We start from the raw sequence: 25250 nt of genomic DNA on the forward strand, positions 1-25250 counted from the left end.
AAAACCATATTTTAAGGTATTTATGCACTATATTCTAAGCATTCAGATGAATAAATCCATCCTGTTTAAAATCAGTTGCTCCCGGGCAGAAGAGTATAGCTAGCTATAATTTATAACATTAAAAGCTTATGTTTTACAAAAAGATCAGTTTACTAAATAGTTTAGTAATTAGCAGCCTTCTCTGAGAATCAGGCCTTAAGTTCTAAACATACAGAAAAAGAATCAGCTAACAGTTGTTGCTGGATTCACGTTGGTAGCAAAAGTTCTGTAATAATGAGACTTTCAGCAGCTTATTATAGGTAGCCTGCAAAGGCAACATGAGTTTGAGCATTTTCTCAAAATGCTCATTTAAAAGAGATTTAGTGCACAGATTTAAAGGTGGTGAACTTTCCACACGCTTCTATTCATTTCCCTGTACACCAACTTTGCTGATGTATGCGCATCTCCAGCTTTAGTGTGGTTATTTATAATGAATGTGACTAAATCAGAACAGAGTATTTTCAGTTTCACCGACAAAAATATTCTTTAAAAAAAATCACTAATTTTTACCCTTATCTAAAAGTTATTAGCATATTGAGTAACCTGGTTGAGAGAAATACAAAAGCTATTACACACACACACACACACACACACACACACCACTTTTCTTCCTCCCAATATATTTTGTCTTTTCTTCGGAATTTAGGGTGAAATCCTGCAAACCCACACAGTACTCCAGATAGGCTCATAAGTCCCAAAATGCAAGAGAAATATTGAATTTCCTGCACAGGAGCCAGGTTACAGAGAGCCTATGGAAATGGCAACAACAATTCCCGCATACTGTGAAAACATTTTTAGTGGTGGTTCTCTGGACTGAACTATCGGAAAGAGGCTGTGGGGGACAACAATGTGAATTCACCATTCCAGAAGGCGACTTGGGAGGCAGGGTGGAGAGAGAGAAGTAAAAAGGCCTATACTGATACTCCAGCCAAGATATAGGAATGGTGGTCATGAAATACCACACACAACCTGATATACTATCTCTGATTTGGACTAAGATGAGGGAGAACATTTTCCCATCCCTGCTAGAGGTCCCCCATACAAATATAATTCACTAGGATTTCTAGGAAGGACCAAAATATCATTGTTACAATACATACTTGATCATGTACAAATTACCAAGTACTGCTATAAAGTAGAACTGGCAGGGATGAAATATTTTGGAATTTGTTTTAAAAGGTTCCTCATGTTTACCTCTATGAGCCACAGAAGTGTGTTGTACAGATTTCATTATTATTTGATAGTAAAGTGATTATCTTCAGATGAGCATGCAGTTTCAAAAGCTGTTTACAGTGTCTTCCCACAACTCCCAATAATCTACTAACTATAAAGAGGAAAATATATACATGTTCTAATAACATTGTCTTATGGTGAAGTAACAATCCACTGTTACTTTTGTTTGGTGAAAGATTCAGCACTTCAAGGTGACTCATAGTATATTGTAGGTCCAGATAACATTATAACTTGCGTCACTTCTATCAAATTCAAAGAACTATAGTAGTAAATCTACATTAGGGAACCATCCCACGCTGGCAGGAAAATGGACTAAAGAAATTAGAGATGGAATATGCCTGTGATTCTATAAAAAAGTAATTTATTTGGACAACTTTAATGTTTATTCCAATGGTTTCTGAGGTTAAGTACCATGCTGTAGCCCTTAGCACTGCAAAAGAACAAAGATAATTTTCTTTTACCTTTCATTTATCAGTGCACAGTGGCACACCCACAAAGTACCAGACAACTAGTTTGGTTTGGAGCTTCCACTAGGGCTTGGAGAGGAAAAGAGCAGAAGACTGATATGAAGCTGGCTTCACTGAAAACAAACCATCTCATCATTCTAGGTCACTGCTTTATTCCTTCTGTTTCAATTTGCTTCAGCAGGTTTCCATTAAACTGGTATATCATCTAACCTAAGCAGGGAGATGGGGCAAGGAGAAACTGACAGCTTTCTCCAACATTGCTGTCAACAATACTATTCTGCAGATCAACCAGCAGATGACACTTCATGGTACTGTAACAAGTGTGACTCAGAGAACAAGCACACCATAGCTCTGATTCCAATGACCCATGCAGGGGGGGCAGTGTCCATGTTTTACTTCAGGAATTGAGTATACCTCTTCAGGAAAGCTGTAACTGCTGAGGGGAAAATGTGCTTTAATGCAGGGCTTAAAAAGTTTACCAGACACTTACTAGTCAAGGCTGAGACAAAAGAGGGGACCTCCCCACAAATCAGAATTGCAGGACAACGCCAAGGTGGGAAGCCCATCTTCCCCCTCTCCTGACTGCCAGGAGGAAGGGGAATTGCAGAGTTCCCATCAGCCTTCATTGAGAGACCTCTTTGGTACTGACCTTTGCTAGTAGGTGTTTGGAGGATGGCAGCCCCCTTCCTGGATGCTGGGAGGCGGTAGGGGGGGGAAGCTTTATTCTCCTCATTTTTGGGTGCTGGGATAGAGTTTGCTACTTTTTCTCCACACTCCACTTCTGGTTACTGGGAAGAGAAGGCAATGCTTCCCACTTTAATCTCTTTCAACACCACCCCTTTCCCAGGCTTGCGTCCTGGTACCCCCTTCCTCTACTCCCACAAAAAGGAGAATTATTCAGAGTTGAGTGCTCCATTTTCTTCATTCTGGGTAAGCACAGGAGCACTACCAGTTCTGTCTCCTGCAATTTATTCTCCATCCCAGCCCATGTGGTTCTGGCAGAGCGATGGGAGGGAAGTACCTATTAATGAACCCTAGCAGCACGGGAGCTGAGCAGCTCCAGGCTACATTCAATAGTTCACTATCTGGATTTCACTTTCTCAAGCAAGCATGTATATTTTTCAAGACTGGCTCAGATGCTGGATTGCATCATCTCAGTTATCAGATCCACGGACAACACATAGAAGTTAGAGTAGCACAGACTGCTCCTCAGAAAAATTCATTCTAATTTGCTAATGGGTGAAGGGAAGTTCTTCTTGGGTTGTGGCTCCATTAAGATCCCACATACCATACAAACATCTAAAAAAGAGCCACTGGACCCAACTGACAGAAATCTTGGGGTAGCTCTCAGATCAGCTAGACATCTAGTTGTATCTGTTGGTGCTACCAAATGAGCTGCTTGTTTATTTTCATCTTTAACACAACTCAACCAGGAAAATATCCTAATTCTCAGAGGGTCAAAATAAGGTTGAACAAAAAGCCTCAGCAGCCTCACATTTCAGAAGAGGAGTGGTTCTGAGTGACTCATTTCATTTTCTAATGATCCCACTTGTCCTTCACAAGCATAAAATACAGCAAGATTTAACAGGCTGCATAATAAACATCTGTAGACTATTTTTGTCACCTCAGCATCATAAGCAGCACTCTTGACTGTCAATCCTTTCTGAATGTGACAGTGTATACAAAATGGACACTTTCGTCATACATTTTCAAGAGTCAGGCCTATTACTTAGCAAAAATCCTGCTCAGGAGAGGAGAATGAAAATTTAAGCTGAAAAATAGAGACACATTGACTAAAGAGGAAATATGCAACACAACTTAGTTTGCTCAAAGAAGGTACTTCATAAGGAAGGTGGAAATTGTGATCTATGCAAGTCCGAATGTAAAGAACAAATGCTAACATACAGATTTCAAAACATGATGGAAATGGGAAAGAAATAAGTTCTTCCCACATCCACTGCTTTTTTGAGAGAGACATTTACTGACAAAAACAGTTTTCTAAATCTTCTGGTGTTCTTTGCATGTCAGGTAACTAATATTGCTTTGTTGTACAACAAGAGAACAAACCTATTCCCTCAATAATTGATGAATAAATGGTTTTGTTCAAAGAAAATCTGGTTGACCATATTAAAAACAAACATTAGACACAACCACCATCGCATAATATGACTATGCTCTAGGAAACTATCCAGGTCATCTCTAATAACCTAACTTTGATACCCAATTCTGTCGCCTCTACTCATGCCAGCATGAATAAGAGTTGTGGTATTAACTCAACCTTATAGCATACTCCTAGACCCTACTGTAATTCAGTGTGGGAGCTAGCTGAAACCTGGCTATTCAAGGCTCTGATTAAAAGATAAAATTATTAATACGACACATTGTCACTGCACTTAATGCAACATGAAAAATAGGTTTGTTCTGTATTTGTACAGCACTTAGCACAACAGGCTTCTAGGTGCTACCTCTGCCTTTCTTTACCTGGGTACAGAGGGCCCTATCTGCAGGGGAACCAGCATGGTTTTTTTGCAGGGAGAAAGGCATCTATGAAGCTTGAATAGTAGGAGACGCATGCTCAGCTGCACAAGCTTTTAGGTAGGGATTTTTTAGTGGCATAAGCTCCAATGGCCATTCCCCTGAACAGAGAGGGGACTCAGGAACCGCAGTGGCTATTGAAGCTGTGCAGTGGTATTGTTTCCATTCTCTGGGCTGATCAGTAAGGCAGGAGCACATTTCCTTGTGGCACCCCATAGTGAACCGCCAGCTTAGTTGGGCAATGCTTTAGAGATGTAATTTCTAGAGCATCAGTATATTTATCACCATTCAAGCAAACTGTGTAACCAGAAAATGAGGGCTTCTTTAATCTAAAACACGAAACGAAATCTAAGCTAAACTTCAGTGTCTTATGGTTTTAAGTGTAAGTTTAACTTTCATAAATTCTTATAAAAGAGCTGAAGGTTCAGACTTGTGGGAATTCCTGTGGGCAAAAACCAATGAGTTACATAACATTCTAGATATTAGCAGCACAAAATCTTTTTATGAAACTTAAGACTGTGTGAACTTATAGCATCCTCTGGCAATTCAAAACTCAGGACTGGATTTCAGCCTCCTGCCCACAGCCCCCATCCCTCAAAAAGCCCCCAAATCACTCCACACACTACATCACCCCCAGGTTACTCTGTCTTCTCTTTAGTAATCCTTTGGTGTGGGACCGAGCTTTTTGTTCACCCTTTTCTCAATATTTCTGGGAGGAGGGTGGCTGGCTGACCTGCTTCCCACACCTGCCTTTTGAACCAGCAAGCCTCTCTCAATCCACATGAGGTCTTTAGTAGGAAGGCAACCTACCAGCTCACCCCAGTGTCCTCCGCAAGGGCTGGGAAAAAACTCCTCCCTGTCCTGCCGCAATTGAGCCATTAAAGCACTGGACAGAGGCACATCATTAATGCCCTGGCACATGCACAAGTAGGTATTGTCTACATTTCAAGCTGTGGGGGTCTGAGTCCCAGATCGAGGACAAATACTGACAGTATTTCTCATTGCGCTAGTGCACTAAAATTAGAATCTACCCATAGCAACATGAGCTGTGGCATGGACTAGATGCCCTGAGTGTGTGCTGACCCTAGACACGTACTCGGGGCAGTTAATTTCCGCTGCTGCTCATTCTGTCATGGTTACACTATTTTTAGCACACTAGCTCAATGAATGCTAACATGGGTATGTCTCCTCAAGCTGGGAATCACACCCCCAGCTCAAAGTGTAGACGTACCCACAATGCTAAGGTATTGCAGCCAAGTGAACGGTACCAGCCCTTCTTAGAAAATGGCTTATGGGAAGCAGGCACTTGTCCCCTAAAAAAGACTCAATCTAGATGTTGGAGGAGAAAGAGTACAAATGGACCTACCCTGGTCAGCCTCCCAAAGGAGCAGAAAGGGGAAGGGGCTGGTTAGTTACCCCTAAAAATCCAAAACGGGGGGAAAATGTTGATAATACAGCTCCTAAAGACATAAGGAAAGCAGGTGAAAGGCTACTATATTTAAAAGCAAATCACGGAAAGAGGACAGTAATACAAGTCACACAGCGAGGTGGTGGGACATGTCCAAAGTCACACAGGAATGGTCTGATCTTGCATTCTTTTAAGTCAGTGACAACACTGCAACCTTAATTAATGCAGGATCAAGTTGCCAAATCCAGGTCTAGAACCACAGCCTCCCGACCCCCAGTACTCCAGGCTTCGCTGCCTCCCTCTGTAATAGTCCATTATCTCCAGTGGACTATTCACACAAATGTGAGGATTTGCAGACTAGCACCCCTGAGGAGCACAGCACTCGCCTGCAGATCTTAAAGGCAAGGATTGCTGTTGCATCACAAGCTTCATCCTGCCAGTTACTTTAAACTGCCCTTGTAGACAGGTTTCAGAGTGGTAGCCGTGTTAGTCGGTATCAGCAAAAACAACAAGGAGTCCTTGTGGTACCTTAGAGACTAACACATTTACCTGGGCATATACTTTCGTGGGCTTTAGAACCCACTTCATCAGATGCATGGAGTGGAAGATACAGGAGCAGGTATAAAAATACATGAAAAGATGTGAATTGCCTTACCAAGTGTGAGGTTAGTCTAACAAGACAATTCAATTGACAGCAGGGTACCAAGGGAGGAAAAATAACTTTTGAAGTGGTAATGAGAGTGGCCCATTTCAGACAGTTGACAAGAAGGTGTGAGTAACAGTAGGGGGAAATTAGGTTTAGGTTTTATAATGACCCAACCACTCCCAGTCTTTATTCAGGCCTAATCTGATGGTGTCCAGTTTGCAAATTAATTCCAATTCAGCAGTCTCTGGTTGGAGTCTGTTTTTGAAGATTTTTTGTCAAAGAATTGCCACTTTTAGGTCTGTTATTGAGTGACCAGGGAGATTGAAGTGTTCTCCTACTGATTTTTGAATACTATGATTCCTGATGTCAGATTTGTGTCCATTTATTCTTTTGAGTAGAGACTGTCCGGTTTGGACCATGTACATGGCAGAGGGGCATTGCTGGCACATATCACATTGGCAAATGTGTAGGTGAACGAGCCCCTGGTGTGGCTGATGTGGTTAGGTCCTATGATGGTGTCCCTTGAATAGATAAGTGGACACAGTTGGCACCGGGGTTTGTTGCTGGGTTGGTGTGTAGTTGCTGGTGAGCATTTGCTTCAGGTTGGGGGCTGCCTGTAAGCGAGGACTGGCCTGTCTCTGAAGGTCTGTGAGAGTGAGGAATCATCCTTCAGGATAGGTGCTAAATCCTTGATGATGCGCTAGAGAGGTTTTAGTTGGGGGCTGTAGGTGACAGTTAGTGGCATTCTGTTTCTTTGTTGGGCCTGTCCTGTAGAAGGAGACTTCTGGGTACCCTTCTGGCTCTGTCAATCTGTTTCTTCACTTCGCCAGGTGGGTACTGTAGTTTTAAGAATGCTTAATAGAGATCCTGTAGAGGTTTGTCTCTGTCTGAGGGATCGGAGCAAATGTGGTCATATCTTTGAGCTTAGCTGTAGTGTGATGTGGTCTGGATAAAAGCTGGAGGCATATAGGGAAGTATAGCGGTCAGTAGGTTTCCGATATAGGGTAGTGTTTATGTAACCATCGCTTATTAGCACTGTAGTGTCTAGGAAGTGGGCCTCTTGTGTATACTGGTCCTCGCTGAGGTTGATGGTGGGGTGGAAGTTGTTGAAATCTTGGTGGAATTCCTCAAGGGCTTCCTTCCCATGGGTCCAGATGATGAAGATGTCATCAATGTAGTGCAAGTAGAGTAGGGGCGTAAGGAGACAAGCTGAGGAAGCATTGTTCTAAGTCAGCCATAAAAATGTTGGCATACTGTGGGGCCATGTGGGTACCCATAGCAGTCCCACTGACTTGAAGGTATAAATTGTCTCCAGAACTGAAATAGTTGTGAGGGAGGACAAAGTCCAGCCACTAGGTTTGCCGTGATGGTATCGGAGATGCTATTCCTGAAGGCTTATAGTCCATCTTTGTGTAGAATGTTCGTGTAGACAGCTTCTATATCCACAGTGGCTAGGATGATGTTTTCTGGAAGATCACCAAAGGATTGCAGTTTCCTCAGGAAGTAAGTGGTCTCTCAAATCTAGCTGGGTATGCTGGTAGCGTAGGACCTGAGGAGAAAGTCTTCATAGCCAGATAATCCTACTGTCAGGGTGCCAATGTCTGAGATGATGGGGCATACAGGATTCCCAGGTTTATGGACTTTGGGTAGCAGATAGAATACCCCTGGTTGGGGCTTTAGGGGTGTGTCAGTGTAGATTTGTTCCTATGCTTCTTTAGGGAGTTTCTTGAGCAGATGGTGTAGTTTCTTTTGGTAAGCCTCAGTGGGGTCAGAGGGTAATGGCCTGTAGAATGTGGTGTCAGAGAGTTGTCCTGTAGCCTCTTGTTCATATTCTGATCTATTCATGACTACTACAGCACCTCCTTTATCAGCCTTTTTTATTGTGATGTCAGAGTTGTGTCTGAGGCTGTGGATGGCACTGTGTTCTGCACGGCTGAAGTTATGGGGCAAGTGATGCTGCTTTTCCACAATTTCAGCCTGTGCACGTCAGCGGAAGCACTCTACGTAGAAGTCCAGTGTGTTGTTTCAACCTTCAGGAGGAACACTTGGTAAGGCAATTCACATCTTTTCATTTATACCTGCTCCTGTATCTTCCACACCATACATCTGATGAAGTGGGTTCTAGCCCATGAAAGCTTATGCCCAAATAAATTTGTTAGTCTTTAAGGTGCCACAAGGACTCCTCATTGTTTTTGCCCTTGTAGAGGTTTCCCTAACCATGTTACTAATACCACCTAAGTTTTTAATAAACTGAAGAAATGTAGCTTATTTTGTATCATTTGTGCTGTTTACTTTTGCCATTTCATTCAGTGAAAAGAACAGTTCACTTTTATTTACAGTTTCTACTAAGTTTCAACTTTCTGGTTCTGATTCATTAGCACAATGCTACTATGTTTGAGTCGCAAACACTGGATGTAAATATTTCCTCTGCAAACAAGACACTGCTCACAGATTTATTTATTTTTAAGTATTAAAAACAAGGTTTTTTAAAATTCAGTTTAGCTTCCGTTTTCACTTTAAAAATTAGCATTGTGAAAAAGCCAATAAAAAACTCAATAGGAAAGGAACATATTTACCTTAAACATCCTATTAACAAAATTATTTCTCTTTTACTTTATCTGAAATAGTGACATAAGATCAACTCTGCTATTAGAGGAACTTTATTTGATGTTCCTGTCATTAACCAAGAGACCTAGGTTACATTCCTTTTGTTATGATGTTTTATATGAGCAATCTTCTGATTCTCAGTCAGACTCCAACAAAAAAATATCCAAAGGCATCTTTTGTTTGTGACTCAGTCTTTATGAGCTTCAATCCCTTGAGACCTTGGAAAGGAATAAATATATCTGTCTTTTGTACCAGTATCTGGAAAATACAATAAAAACAAACCTAATCCTGTTCTCCAAAAGTCACCCTGTTATAAAAGTGCAGTTTACATTATAAAGGCCCTCATGCTACAGTCCTTACACATACTTAACTTCCAGAGAAGTCAACTGACGCTTTGTGTTCATGAGGACTGCAGGATCAGGTGGTTAAAATGCCAGAGGCCAATCTACACCAGTGTTCCAACAATTGCGACCACCTCTGCACTAGTGGTAGCAATAGCAGCACATTTAGGAAAACAGGCAAATGCACAAAAGGTCAGAAATTTGGGAGACAATTTCAGATGGTATGTAGCAACTACCTGCTGCATAGGAGTAAGTTATTCATATATCACACATGACTAGTAAAAGCAAAGTGGACTCACAACAAACCTTGGTCTGAAAACTCTAAGCTTCTCATAATTTAAGATCTGTATGTACTTTGTCTCGGGTTCACCTCCAGTATAAAAAAAACCCACCAAAAACAAGGCCCTAATCCTTGAAAGTCTTATGCATGTCTGCAACTTTACCTAGCTTGAGTAGTTCCATTGATTTCAAGGGAGCTATTCGCAGAGCCAGATTCCCTGTTTGCACAATTCCATTAGCGTTAGAGTTACGTGAGCAGAGAATCAGAGCCACAGTGCATACAAAAAGAAAAGGAGGACTTGTGGCACCTTAGAGACTAACAAATTTATTAGAGCATAAGCTTTCGTGAGCTGTTAGTTTAACAAATTTATTAGAGCATAAGCTTTCGTGAGCTGTTAGTTTAGACTAATAAATTTGTTAGTCTCTAAGGTGCCACAAGTCCTCCTTTTCTTTTTGCGGATACAGACTAACACGGCTGCTACTCTGAAACAGTGCATACAGACACACATGTGCTTAAGATTGGAGCCCCAACTGTTAATTACCCAAAACAAAATAAAGAGCCTATGTAATGGTTGCAGAATTTGGCCTCAAGTGATATAAAAGTTTTAGAGTAGTTTCATTGTAATAACTACTGTATATCATTGGAATAAACTACATGAGTTTTCCAGTAATTAGTCTTGAAAACACTTGCTATAATGCATTTCTCTTTCAAAGACATAAAAATAGGTGCAATGCAAGAATATGGTACTGGAAATCTATTTTATTCACTAAAATAATGAAAATAAGCGATCACCACCTTAGATTTATGCACACAATAACACCAAGGCTCGGCTTTAATTACAGTTTCCTCTAAATACCTTAAAAGAAAACACTATGTTAATGTTCTTTAACTGCTATTGCTTCAGACAGAATATAATTCATACTATTAAACACAGCAGACAAACACAAAGGATGAAATCTGCAAGGCTGTGTGCATACTGCAAGGCTTACTACACCAAACTAAGTAAGTAGTACTCTGACAGTAGAAAATTATATTTGAACAACAGCAATGACTGTAAAACATACAAAATGTATTCACTAGGTATACCAGGCTTCTCCTGTTAAGTTCTTAACAAATTTTACAAAAGTGGGTTAGCATTATTATCCTCATTTAACATAGAAACAACCAGTCCTGAAGCTAGGGCTCTGATCTCATGCCCATTGATTTCAGTGCTGGAAGATCAGGGCCTAAACAACTTACCTAAACTCATAAAAACATAGGAACGGTTTAAAAAGTTCACAACTTCTGCATCCCCAGCCTCTTCTCCATTAGCATTTTTCTTCCTATTTTCCACCACAACATCATCACTGGTGCAGCTCCACTAGTGGTAACTACAACAGAAGAAGTGCCGCAGACAGGCTAGGCTGCCAGCCAGCCACCAGCATTTTAGCTACTTGACAGGGTAGTTGCAGAGCAGGGCTAGATAACATGCTGGTTAGAACACCAGCAGTAGTTCTCAGGTTTCCACCATCATTATCAGTGGTGGCCACACTGACAAAAGGCTCCCTAACCCAGCCTTAGGTTCAGTGCAGGCCAAAGCAGTTTCACCTTCAGAGAGAATCCGGGCTTGACTATGTAGATAAAATAATCACAAAGCATGAAAGTTAAGGCAGTATTAGTGTAAATCCACCTCTGGCTGTAATATATCTGCCCTTATTCTTAGAGATAAAATCAATTCCCTCATTCCCACAAATGCAGCCCACTACCTGCTCACCCTAAGTAACTGAAGTGGTCACATTCCCTCTGCTCCCTTTGCCCCTACCCACCAACTTGGGGAGTTTGAGACACTGGATCAACGTAAGCATGGATCCAGAGTCAGCTCCTTCAGCTGGCCGTTTTGGGACTGACACTCAGATCCCACCTGCAATAAATAGGGATGAACACTCTTCTGCCAAGTCCCCTCAAGTAGGGAGAGTATGGGGCTTAAATTATGTGAAGTCTGCATGGACCCGCCATGCTTAGATTAATTTTATATATTAGAGACATGCACCTAAGCAAATTATAGGTTTTGTGTTGTCATTTTCCCTTTGGTGAAATATCACATACAGATTACTCCTGGGGGAATTGTGCCACTGCAGAATGCAGAATTTTGCAGAATTCCCTGTTTCCCCTGCAGAATTTCTGTCACCCACCAGGGGCTGGTGGACTCTGCAAAGCTCAGATCGCAGTGAGCAGAGAGCCCAGCCTGGCAGGACTGCACGCTCTTTGATCCTCATCCTCCCAGGGATGGGAGAGGACCTGGGAGACCCAGCCAGGTCTGGCAAAGAGCGAGGAAGGGCAGGGCCACACCACACCATGTCCCCCAGCGGGACAGTAAAGAAGTTGGGGGGAGCAAAGGCTCTGGGGGTGCTGGTGTCTGGGTTGGGGGCTGCTCTGCAGCTGGGCTCTGGGGGGGGTCTGGGCTCTAGGGGCCCCACACAGCCCCCTCCAACACTCCCCAACGGGAACTGGGTTATTCATAGAATCATAGACTTTAAGGTCAGAAGGGACCATTATGATTGTCTAGTCTGACATCCTGCACAAAACAGGCCACAAAATCTCACCCACCCACTCCTGCAATAAACCTCTCACCTATGTCTGAGCTATTGAAGTCCTCAAATCATGCTTTAAAGACTTCAGGGTGCAGAGAATCCTCCAGCAAGTGACCCGTGCCCCATGCTGCAGAGGAAGGCAAAAAAAACCACAGGGCCTCTGCCAATCTGCCCTGGAGGAAAATTCCTTCCCGACCCCAAATATGGTGATCAGCTAAGCCCCGAGCATGTGGGCAAGACTCATCAGCCAGACATGCAGGAAAGAATTCTCTGTAGTAACTCAGATCCCACCCCATCGGGCACATCTGCCGCTAATAGTTGAAGATCAATTATTTGCCAGAATTAGGCTATCCCATCATATCATCCCTTCCATAAACTTATCAAGCTTAGTCTTGAAGCCAGATATGCCTTTTGCCCCCACTGCTTCCCTTGGAAGGCTGTTCCAGAACTTCACTCCCCTGATGGTAAGAAACCTTTGTCTAATTTCAAGTCTAAACTTCCTGATGACCAGTTTATATCCATTTGTTCTTGTGTCCACATTAGTACTGAGCTTAAATAATTCTTCTCCCTCCGTGGTATTTATCCCTCTGATATATTTACAGAGAGCAATCATATCTCCCCTCAGCCTTCTTTTGGTTAGGCTAAACAAGCCAAGCCCTTTGAGTCTCCTCTCACAAAGACAGGTTTTCCATTCCTCGGATCATCTTAGTAGCCCTTCTCTGTACTTGTTCCAGTTTGAATTCATCTTTCTTAAACATGGGAGACCAGAACTGCACACAATATTCCAGATGAGGTCTCACCAGTGCCTTGTATAATGGTACTAACACCTCCTTATCTCTACTGGAAATATCTCACCTGATGCATCCCAAGACCGCATTGGCTTTTTTCATGGCAATATCGCTTTGGCGGCTCAGTCATCCTGTGATCAACCAGTACTCTGAGGTCATTCTCCTTCTCTGTTACTGCCAAGTGATGCGTCCCCAGTTTATAACTAAAATTCTTGTTATTAATCCCTAAATGCATGACCTTGCACTTTTCACTATTAAGTTTCATCCTATTACTATTACTCCAGTTTACAAGGTCATCCAGATCTTCCTGTATGATACCCCGGTCCTTCTCTGTATTGGCAATACCTCCCAGCTTCATGTCATCCGCAAACTTTATTGCGCATTCCCACTTTGTGTCAAGGTAGTAATAAAAAGATTAAATAAGATAGGGATCGGTTTTGGGACCAGAGGAACTCCACTAGTAACCTCCTTCCAGCCTGACTGTTCACCTTTCAGTGTGACCCGTTGTAGTCTCCCCTTTAACCAGTTCCTTATCCATCTTTCAATTTTCATATTGATCCCCATCTTTTCCAATTTAGGTAATAATTCCCCATGTGGAACCATATCAAATGCCTTACTGAAATCGAGGTAAATTAGATCTACTGCATTTCCTTTGTCTAAAAAAATCTGTTACCTTCTCAAAGAAGGAGATCAGGTTGGTTTGACACAATCTACCTTTTATAAAACCATGTTGTATTTTGTCCCAATTACCATTGACCTCAATGTCCTTAACTTTCTCCTTCAAAATTTTTTCCAAGACCTTGCATACTACAGATGTCAAATAGGCCTGTTACCTGGCTCACTTTCCCCCCCCCCCCTTTCTTAAAAATAGGAACTATGTTAGCAATTCTCCAATCATACGGTACAATCCCTGAGTTTACAGATTCATTAAAAATTCTTGCTAATGGGCTTGCAATTTCGGGTGCCAGTTCTTTTAATATTCTTGGATGAAGATTATCTGGTTATTATAATCCCCCGATTTAGTCCCATTAAGCTGTTCAAGTTTGGCTTCTACCTCAGATGTGGTAATGTCTACCTCCATATCCTCCTTCCCATTTGTCATCCTACCATTATCCTTAAGCTCCTCATTAAAGACTGAGGCAAAGTATTTATTTAGATATTGTTGTAGGGGTTTCTTTAATTCTCTAGTCCTGAAGGAATCTTTTTTGCTGTTGTCTGTACTGACGACATACTTGTTGAGAGGTATTTTGAAATAAATTACCAAAATAATTGAAACTGGACTGATTACATTTTGACAAATTAAACATGCAGAATTTTTAATTTTTTGGTGCAAAATTCTCCCAGGAGTAACAATGTATATAAACCTGTTGCTATCAATTACCTAGTGGGATGCTGGTACAATATACAACCACCTCCCTTCTCCGTTAGCTCTTCCATGCAGTACATTTTCCCTGAGCACTACAGGGCATAAGTGATGTTTACTTGAAGAGTGATGCCCATCTTATTGATACTGTTGACAAGACTGTCTGACCTCCTCTTCCCCTCACAAATCGCATATGTAACCAAGAGAAAAAATTGCTACATTAGAAGAACTGAAAAAAGCAAGCAAAGGAAACCTCCCCACTGATTGATGGGGCCAAAATAATAATAAATAATAATAATCTCAGTTTTAGGATTCTGCATTCTAGCATTATGGGTTACCATGTGCTTTGTAACTGTTTTTTTAGACTATGATTGAAGTGATACAGGATGTAAAAAGCAATGCTGAATTACATGGACTCTTTGAAACTAACTTGTAAATTGGAGGAGATGGGAAGGATTCCACAGACTTTTGCTAAAGATGACGACAGTTAATAATTATGCAGATGTTCACATCTGTTTACTAGTAAATGATTAAGTGCTCAGAAAGGTGAGGACAATGTTAAAAAAACAAAACAAAAACAACAACACCTCAGTTCACAGGAACACAAATGCTAGCAACAAAGATAAGGGGTCAGATTCTCCAGCAAAGCATGGCTGCCTTGTGGTTCATTGCAGCCACGCTTTGGCCCTAAACCCATCTTAACAAGCCCATGGAAGATTACCATGCAGTCATGGCGACTCCTGTGATATAGACCTGATATAGGGGCTCTTACACCACTCCTCTTCACTGCTGGGGAAGCAGGGATATACAGGGTCTTGGTAGTGGACAGGAGCATGATTGGGACACCCATCCAAAGATCTACATGGTGCAAATGTTTTCAGCCCTAAGGAGCTGTTATGGCTTGGTGTCAGTTAAAACATATGGAGCAGAAGAATGCTTGGTACATTGACATGTTACACAGGCTTTTCTAAGTCAACTGAAAGCCTCAGGGAACATATCAGATGTGCTCAGTTCCAACCTTACTGTGACAGAATTCAGATTTCAAAAGATACCGAACATAATCTAGTACCCACAGATCTTTGTCAGGAGAGGCTAGGAATCATCTCTCTTTCTACAATAGATGTCATTCCCCAATCACATCTCAGATCACTGGTGTGGTTAAGAATGTCCTATTAATGTACACTACCAAGCCTGTAGCTAAGATAAGGACTTCCCTTCTCAGAGCTACAAGCTTAATTATCCACCATACAGAAAGGAAAATGTACCAGTCTTCCCAGTGTGCATATATAAAATGCCCTCTATAAAGGGCTAGAGCTAGAAACGCTAGAGCTGAAAAAACAATGGAAACAGTATAAATGTATTTTATTTGAAAAATACTAAGTTAATCAAACTGATTATTCTATAAGTAATTTGGAATGTTATTGTAAATTGATTATTCTATAAATAATATTTGACAAGTTCAGCTGCTAACAGCTAATGCAGCTTCTACTTGAAGTCAAGTTGTAGTGACCTGTGTTACTGCAGCACGAGGGTCTGAGCTCGACCCCTACTTTCACCATGAAGCTTTGATAACTCATGGTGGGCAAAACGAGAACCATGAAACCCTTTGTGAGCATGAATTTGTACAGTATGTTTTATTAAAGACACTTTATACCCAGGTGTTTCACTGACCAAAAGAAGAAGAGGCCTTATAAACAATGAACATACGCACATCAAAATTTTATCAAATATCATTCTAGCTAGGCACTTGTAGGATTCCCTGCAGTGCAGCATGTGAGCACCTTAAAAGTACATCAGACACTAAATAGATTGGACAGTATTTCTCCATGGACAGGTCAAAACAATTACTGTTTGTCTGTGCTTGTTTCTAAAACCCTATGAATTAACTACAGTGCACAACAAAGACGGCAATATACCAAAAGAATAACCAGTACTTCATTAAATCCCTTTTGGCTAACAATAGAAGAGCTCCTCACATTGCTCGGTTTAAATAGAAAACTAAAGAATGTGAGTTCTGAATGCAAACGCAACCTTCACAAGGCATTTCAGTTCTGTAAAAGTTACAAGAACTATCTCAACCTAATTATTTATAGCTCTGAGCTATTGGTCTTTTGATTTCCAGCGTGGGAAAGCCAAATCTTAAGCAAAAAGAAAAGGAAGGGAAATTAAAAAAAAAAAATGTTTTACATGTACACCTACACGAGCAACATGAATAAAATTTAATGCTTAGATTCTGTTAAAAATATATCCCTCTGAGTTATGTGGAACTACAACTGCTTTTTTATATAGCACTAAAATAATGTTGCCTTGTCTCTGAATATGTAATATAGATGACGTTTCTGCTAAATCTATGGCATCATCTAAAACTAATTATATTCAAGTCCAAAATCTACATTTTCTTTAAAACTATACAAAACTTCAGTCTTAAAAAAAAACTAGTATTTTTTCCTTTGTTTTTTATTCCGCTATTTGTACTTCAACCCCATAAGAAAAAAGAGCATATTTCAAGGCACCTCTTCAACACAGTGATCTCCCTCTAGTTTTCTACTGTATGTTTAGAAATTTAATTCCTATGATAGCTTGTGTCAAACTGGATCAGACCTATGGTTCATCTAGTCCAGTATCCCATCTCTGACAGTGGCCAGCACCAGATGATTCAGTGAAAGCTGTAAGAACCTTGTTGTAAGCAGATGTGGGATAATCCGCACCCCTCATTAGGTCCCATCCTGGTCTCCAATAGCCAAACTAGCTTGAACCCTGAAGCATGAAACAAAATCCAAGTCTGGTTTTCCATGGCTCCTGAGAAATACCCACTAATCTTTGTGCTTTTCTTTTTCACCATTAAAGGGATTGTTAGATTCAGTTTCCCAGTGCAATAAAACTAAAAATAGTCAATAAAATCTGGCAACAGATAAAACACACATACCCTTATTCATAAAACAATTTGTTGCATTATCATGTTTCTATTAAAAACAAAACAAAACCAGAATCCGAGGTCTTCCATGAAAAGGTTTCCTGTTTCATAGCCAAAACATCTTCTGGAATAGATCTTTTCTTTCTGTTTTTAATAAATTGATTAAATTTGGTTGGACTGACCTTTTTTCCCCTCTAGATCTTTTGTCAGGGAGAAAAACAAAAACAAACAGTCTGGGGATTTCTTTTTGTAAAAGTGTGTGTGTGTGTGTGTGTGTGTAAAATCTGGATTAGTATGCACTTAATAAGCAATAAACTAATAAAGCCCTAGTCCTGCAAAGAGATACATGCTTATATTTATGCACTGAGTAGCTGGGTTGACTTCTGTGGGACCATTCACAGTGCATAAAGTTAAGCACATGCATGAGTCTTTGCAGAATTGGGGAATGAGGTCCAGATCCTGCAAAGATTTACATACAAGAGTTTGACTTCAATGGGATTCCTTACATATGTAAGGCTAACCACATGAACAAGTCTTTGCAAGATCAGAGCCTAAGTAAATTTCAACTACTTGAAAGCCAGTTTACCACAGGTGAGTGAGAGAAAGCCTCTCGGAAGCACATAAATATTGCTTTATTCTTACATAGCATGGGGGGTGGGGGGGGAGGTTTTACAGGCTGAGTGGCTGCATAAGAGAGAACCTTCACTCCTGCCTGCAAATCACAGAGCAGATCCCATCCCACCCCTGAATAGGCTGGCACAGAAGGGGCCATAGGCAGAAGAAGCAGAGATTCTAATCAGCATGCACCAAGGTGGATCCACTGACTGTGAACTACCATATGGTGAGTGTAGAAGGGCAGCCATCTTTATTCTGACCCAGAGGCTGAGATCAGCTACGGAGGGACTGCATTGCAGCCTGTCCCTAGGGGTGAGAAGTTGCATTCCTTCCATCCGTCCACCCCTGATTAGTCATCTGGCAAAAGGCAAAGCAATCAGCCACAGTCCATTTTCAAAACTCTATGTAATAGGTGAACTGTGCAAAATTCTTATATTTACACAAATGAAACCGCATTTGTGCGCATGTACCAAATAACCGCTTATGCAAACAAGCCTGTGCACACAAATACAAGAATTTGCACATGCAGGTAATGAACATTACATGCAAATTAAGAACTTTAAACTTATAAAATGAGTGCACCCACCTTTTGCACAATTCCTGTATTCTGTCTCTTTTGGACATTATGACCTATGATGTGTACTTGCTGACAAGAAAGTTGCTTTACAAAAATGGAGATTTGTTTGTTCAGATTAATCCTTATCTTGCAGTTAGGGAATATTTAGATGCTTTAAAAAAAAAAGTACCCTCTAAGTCCCATGCAACTTAGGAGCTTTTTTGAAAATGTTACCCATACCTTTGATTTTTAAAGATTTGTTTGTCAATATGGATTATTATTAAGACCTTTATTGAACTGTTACTACTGAAATGTGCTTTTTAAAATGTTTATGTTATTTAAAATCTAACTAGGCAACTATCAAAAATAAAGCTCACTATTATTGGTTTACATCCTCTTTAGATGGTTTTGATGTTCTTTCAGGAGCTCTAATGCTATTAAACCATTTGTTTATATGGCTACTGTACAACTTCATTGTTTTTATGCCAAATCTTTGACAGCACTTACACCAAAGGATATGCATATTACCATGTATGAGGGGAAACATCAACAGGCCTTACTTTAAGTGCTAACAAATTTTAGTCCACACTGACATTGGATAAACTTCCTTTCTATTCACTCTTGGACATGGAAAAATTTGACAAGAGACACAAAAAACTTTGTCTGGTTATACAAATTAAAAACAGAAGGTTTGACTATGCATGAATAAATTAATAGCTATAGCACCTTTCACAGCTAGAAAGTTATTACCTTAAGGGCCTGATCCAAAGCACATTGATTTCAATGGAAAGTCTCTCGTTGGCTTCAACAGGGTTTGGATCAGACCCTAAAAAAAGCAAACAAACAGAATTTTGAGACAAATTTTTTGCCTCCTTGCAGCTTTGGCTAAGAAAACTGGTTTGGCATGAAAATGGCCAGATTTACGCTGAAGAAAAATTATTTTTTTCCTGTTCTCTGTAACATTACTTTTAAAAGTTACCCCAGTTAAAACTGATGACTGTCCAAATTTTCTTTGGGTCCCTGATAAGTTATTACTGCCCCTTCAAACTTTCTAAAAAGAAATTTCTGTTTTTTTAAAAACTAATGTGTTAGCTACATTGGAGGGGGAGGGGGGAAAGCTTGTAGTTAAGCAAAGTTACTAACAACTCTTGTATCTAATTATAATGGGGGTGTGTACACAAGAACAACAAAATGTCAAATGTTAGGACAGTGTGGCATTTTGTGGACTCATTCCAGTAGCAAGAGATTTCTCATTAAACCCAATTCAGCAAGAGAAAAAAACCGAGTGGCTCTCTGGTATGAGAAGTATAGGGAGTGACAGAAAGTACTGGGGCTAAACCAGCTTGAAGGGAAACTGGCATGAGGTTCTCAGTAGAATTGTGAATACAATCCTGCCCCAGAGATTTGTTACAAAATAAAAAGAAAACTGCAACATTCATTGAGAACCATTCATCTCATACACTGAGAAAGGAAGGTGTCCCACAGAAAACATGGTCTACAATTCTGTAATACAAGATATAGCAAAGTGCATATACACAATAGGGCAGAGTTAAGGGTGTGCTGATAACTCCTACTCTGACATTTCTTGAGTACTTAACTTTGCAGATGTAATGTTCTTGTGATGCAGGTTTTTGGGGGGAGGGGCTTGTATGGAAAAATCTCTCTCTACACTTTTTTTTTTTTAAAAGTATCTCTGATGATGGTGGGTGAGTAATAGGGGACAAAGAGGAATACTTACGACTCCAACTTTACCATTTTCCCACATCATTTACCGCAAATTAAAACAATACTCTCAGCATATATGTTGGCCGCTCTACCCCTCCTTAGTATAAAATTAACAACACTAGCTCGGTTTGATGAATAAATTACACCGCAGTCCGACCGTCTGTGGCATATATGTAAAGCGGATTGGGATCGGGAAATGTGCGGCCTGCAGGAGGATGGTATGGTTCTTTGACTCACATTGAAAGGATGAATAGGGAAGGTAGAATGGAATTTCCAGTTCATATCAGGAGGGCAGATGGGGTAGTTCAAGCTTTCTGCCTCAGAGGGAATGGGGGATGGCTGCTGTTTCTGGATTGTAAAGTATATGAAGAAGAAGATGAGATGTGTAGTCTCTTGACCACAGACAGAAGCTGGAATGGGGAAAAGGGCCAAGTCTGTATATGGAGGGTAAGAACTGAAGTGTTAATTCCCCAGCCCAAAATGAGAAGATATAATAGAAGACAGCCTGTGAGCAAGTCTATGGGCTACACAGTGGTGATTTGAGAAGCTATGCAGCTCATGTTCAAAATGTCTATAACCCAGTGTGAGTAGGTATAAAAAATTTTCTGTGTTTCATAGGTTGGTGCTGGGCAAGGATTGAAGGGCAGAGTTAAAGTTGGTTTTGGAACATACAGTACAATATTTCATAAGTGCAGATTTATGTAAGTGATTGTTGAAACTGTGGTTATATTTGAATATACATCTATCTCCCCTTAACTACTTATTTCTATACTTCTAAATGCTGTTACTGAATATTTTTTAGTTAAACTTTAGCTTCTTTGGCCTACATATGTTTAAACTTTGGTGCCAACTAGCCACTAAGGGTAACAAAGGCTTACACAGCTCCTTCTGTACTCAAAATATCTTAAAGCACTTTACGAAGTCATAAGTTAAACACTGGTAGTACAGTGACTGCAGTAGGCAAATAAAACAGCTATTATGCACTCAGTAGCAGCTCCCAATCCTGCAACATGCTCAGCACTTTGTGGGAGCTGTGCAGCACTCCTATCTCCCACTGAAACAAAAAGAAGTTGAAGGACTCAGTGCCCCAAAGGAGCTGATCAAGCACTAAAAGAAGGAATGTTGCTGAACACACCAGGTTCTTCCCTGAATTCTTTGAGAAGCGCCAAGAGACTTAACATCCATTGCTTTTGGTATGATGCGTAACCAGAGAGTGGATATTAGTGTAATGGAGCTGCATGAGATAAGAAGCTATTCGAAGTATATAAACAAACTCTAAACAAACCACCAAAAAGGTACTTTTAAATATGAGAAAAACATAATTCATACATTTCACACAATTTTAAGCATATGCTTAAGTCCCATTTACTTCAATGAGACTTAAGCACAGGCTTAAATGCTTTGCTGTAACAAAGTCACAGACAAAATCCTGCATCAACAAGAAACCAATGGCAAAAATCCCATTGGCTTCAACAGATGAAGGATCATTTCCCAAACATATTGATTCTCCACTGTATTCTGCACTTACCTAATGAGGGGGCATGGGAGAAAAATGTGGGATGGTAGGAATAGGAATCAAAATTAGAGTAAAGAAAAATGTTCCTAAACGCTTTGTAACTACTTGCCACGTATGAGCTTTTTCTGGGGATTTTAATTATAAAAGCAGACTTGGAAAACAATGTTTCTCTATTCAGACCTTTTTCATTAGCTGTATACAGTTCTTCCTGAATTATATTTTTCAGGTGCCCACGACAAAGACATGTGGAGCAAAAAAACCCATGAAAATTGAACGTATTGAGGAAAAATATGTTTGAAAAGTGCCGAAAATGCCCTATCAGCCGCTATGGCTACCAAGTCAGCAGCACATGTATTTTGTGCTGTGAAAATTTCTGTCTAGGTCACAAACTAAAGTTCTTAAAGAAATATATTTATTCAGAATTCTTTTACCATTATGTTAAACTCAAATTCTCTCAACTGCCAATGTTCTTTAAGTTAAGTTTAAGAGAAAAACCCCCTGAAATTCTGCTTTGAATTGAGTCCTTCCTGCATTACTGAAGACCAGCATAAAACATTTACAGACACACATAGTTTTTTTTTGTTTCTGAAAAGGAGAACTAGGTTTCTTCACCTCAAGCAACATCCTTTTAAAAGTGACATGAGCCAACTGCTACTGACATTTTTTTAGGAGACCTAATGTGACATATTTATAGATTTTTTGAAGCAGTGATAAGCAGAGCAAATACACATAGGTTTGTTTTTCATATGGTGAAGACGAAAAAACCCCTAAGCATACTCCAGATTGATATTGACTACCTAAATAGTGCATCAGCTGGCTCCAGGAAGCACTGCTGTTTTAGGTAAACCACCCTGTGATACTCCAAGATAGGTCTGCTATATTTATGAGACAGTTTCCTGTTTCAGGACGTTATTCAGCAAATTTAAAGCCTTAAATCCATCTACCACAATTGTCTGGGTCCTTCTCAACTCTTCCAAACACTCAAATAACTAATCAACACAGATTCACACCATAACCCCTATCCTATAAAGATTTATGCATATGCCTAATTTTAAGCATGTGAGTAGTCTCACTGAATTTCAGTTTAAGTTAAGTTTCAGAGGAGCAACTGTGTTAGTCTGTATTCGCAAAAAGAAAAGGAGGACTTGTGGCACCTTAGAGACTAACAAATTTATTTGAGCATAAGCTTTCGTGAGCTACAGCTCACTTCATCGGATGCTTATGCTCAAATAAATTTGTTAGTCTCTAAGGTGCCTCTACGTACTCCAGTTTAAGTTAAATCGGCAGGATCAGGACCTAATTCATGTGAAAGCCTTAATGTCACCAACCCCTGAAATTTAACAAAAAAAATTTATAGACTTATAGGAAGTTTGTAACCTTCTGAAATATATATGAAGATGTATATATATGTAGATTAGACGGTATCTTGTGAGATCTTTTCAAAGAGGACATAATATTTTAGGATCAGACCTCCATGCATATATTAAATCTTACTGCAATCATCATCAGGCTACCAACCTTATAATCTATGCATGCATTAATTAAGGTGTGAGTATATTATTAGTATACATTCTCTTGTTCACTAGAGTATTTTCTCAGCACACTTATTGAAATAATTTCAGATTTATATTAAGCAAAATAAATCATTATTACCTCACTTGTGATTCCCCTACCTAGAAAATCTCTATTAAACAATCTATGTAAATCAACCTTCTATATAGTGTTACATTTTAATGAAGACTTTTGTCCTTTTACCAGAGTGCAACAGCAAAGGTTGAGATTAGGAAGGATAATTTTCTGCTGTGACTACAAAACTGTGAAGTAAAGAGTCAAATTGTTGCTCTCTCCATGTTAGCATGTTTCAAATACCAGGAGGCAAAATTCTGGAAAACACAAATCCTTATACACCTTGAGGTTTTCAATGATCTAGCAGCACTATAGTGTCTATGAGGCACCTAGGGCCTCAACAGGAAGGGGTTTGTGTGCTTGTTTCGTTGGAAGTAGCAGTACAAATTGTAACTTGTGTAAGAGTGTTAATGGGGTATTATTCTTGTTCCAGAGCATTGATTTTACTGTCTGACACAGAACAAGGTAGCTAACCACCTAAACAACTTCCTAGAACCAGGTTACAATCCACCGTGTCAACCACAAGGCAACAGCAGAGACAGATTTTGCACCTGCAAGGATGTCAAATAAACAAACCAGCCTTTGTAACTGAAACAGCAGAACAATTTGCACATTTTCCATCTCCCTTCCCCCGGTTAGCCCGCGCAGGGTTCGGTATCAGTTTGAAAGGCGTGGGGTGGGGAAACTAAGGCTTTGCAGCATTTGATGTCATTACACCACCCCCCCACCTGTTCAAGCCGGATCCACAGCTAGCAATGAAAGGAGTAGGACGGAGCCTCCCCGGCGACATGCAGGGGCCCATGCAACCCCGCTATTGCGCCTCTTCCTCTTCCCCACCAGCAGCCACCCCAGCCCCCTCCCACAGACACCATCCCTCTTCTCCGCCCCGGCTGCCAGCCCCCCAGTGCCCGGACAGCCCCCTGCTGCCCAACCCTCGGGAGCTGCGGTGCCTGTACAGCTCTCCCGGTGCCACCCGCCCCGAGTCAGGGGGCTGCCCGGCGCCACCGCGTCCGCTGCCTACGAGTCCCTCCCCGCCGGCAGCCGGCAGGACCCGGCCCCGGGTCCCTGAAGGAGCAGCCGTCACAGCCCCGCACGGCCCCGGGGGGAGCAGCCAAGCCGGTCCGCAGGGGGCGAGCCGCGCGCACTTGCCTCTGGCCCCGGGGACTCCGCGCTCCAGCCCCGCTGCGCTCCCGCGGTGAGTTCCGGGGCTGCCGGAGCGCCCAGCCGGGGCAGGCTGCCGCCTCCGGCTCGGCTCTGCCGCCCTCTCTCTGCGGGCTGGGCTTCCCCCGCCGGCCCGGCGTGGAGAGGCCGGTCCCGTCCCTGGGCAGCGGCAAGACCCCGCCGTCCTCCTCCTGCTCCGGGCAGGCTAGGTGAAGTTACGCGCCGAGCCGGCCCGGCCTCCCTCCCCTCCAGCCCTGGTGCTCTGCGCGCCTCCCAGACACGGGGCTGCGCCGCCGGCTGAGGCCCCGCCCGGCAGCCTCCCAGGCTCTTCCCCTTCCTCCTCCCCCTGTCTCGCACGGAGCGGCGGGGCTTCATCGCCTCCCCACTTACCCTTCGCCAGCCCGCAGGGGGAGCGGGGCTGGTTTGCGGAGGCCGGGCTGCGCGGGGCAGGGTGTGCCTGCCCCGGCGCCAGCCAGCACGGCCGCAGCTGCGCCCAGACCGGGGGGGAAGGTTCCGCGAGGTCCCCGCACCTGTGGCCTTGAAGGAAGGAATGTTTGGGGGAGCGCGGGGCACGTTACTGGGAGGAGATACACGCAGCAGGTGCGTGACTTCACAGGATCAAGGCTCCAGTGGCAGGTGTTTAACACAAAACTCTCCTCCCTGCAGCAGGCAGCGATGTAGAATATGGCACCTCCTCCAGGCTCTTTGTTGTCTCCACCTCTTGGCTCTTACCTTATGCTTAGATTGTAAGCTCTTTGGGGGCAGGGAATTGTCTTTTCCTTCCGTGTTTGTACAGCCACTAGTACAAATACAGGACTCTTAGGTGTCCCAGTCGTACAAATATTGACAAATATAACTGA

At 41.7% G+C, this 25250-nt stretch overlaps 1 protein-coding gene across 5 annotated transcripts in view; it reads right to left on the minus strand.

The window, feature by feature from the left end:
• PIP5K1B (phosphatidylinositol-4-phosphate 5-kinase type 1 beta) overlaps window positions 1-24879 on the minus strand; it is a 166721-nt gene extending 141842 nt beyond the window's left edge. The window contains exons 1-2 of one of the 5 annotated variants that reach the window (XM_073345197.1): window positions 24379-24675; window positions 19113-19188 (exon numbers count right to left, since the gene is read on the minus strand). The gene's annotated coding sequence lies outside the window, so the exon portion shown is untranslated. Of the gene's footprint in view, window positions 1-19112; window positions 19189-24378; window positions 24678-24780 lie in introns of those variants that run through there. The other 4 variants (XM_073345202.1, XM_073345200.1, XM_073345199.1 and 1 more) reach the window with 4 other exon arrangements.
• Window positions 24880-25250: the final 371 nt, after the last annotated feature.

This window comes from Lepidochelys kempii, chromosome 5 (genome assembly GCF_965140265.1).
Source record: "Lepidochelys kempii isolate rLepKem1 chromosome 5, rLepKem1.hap2, whole genome shotgun sequence".
NCBI classification, from domain to species: domain Eukaryota; kingdom Metazoa; phylum Chordata; order Testudines; family Cheloniidae; genus Lepidochelys; species Lepidochelys kempii.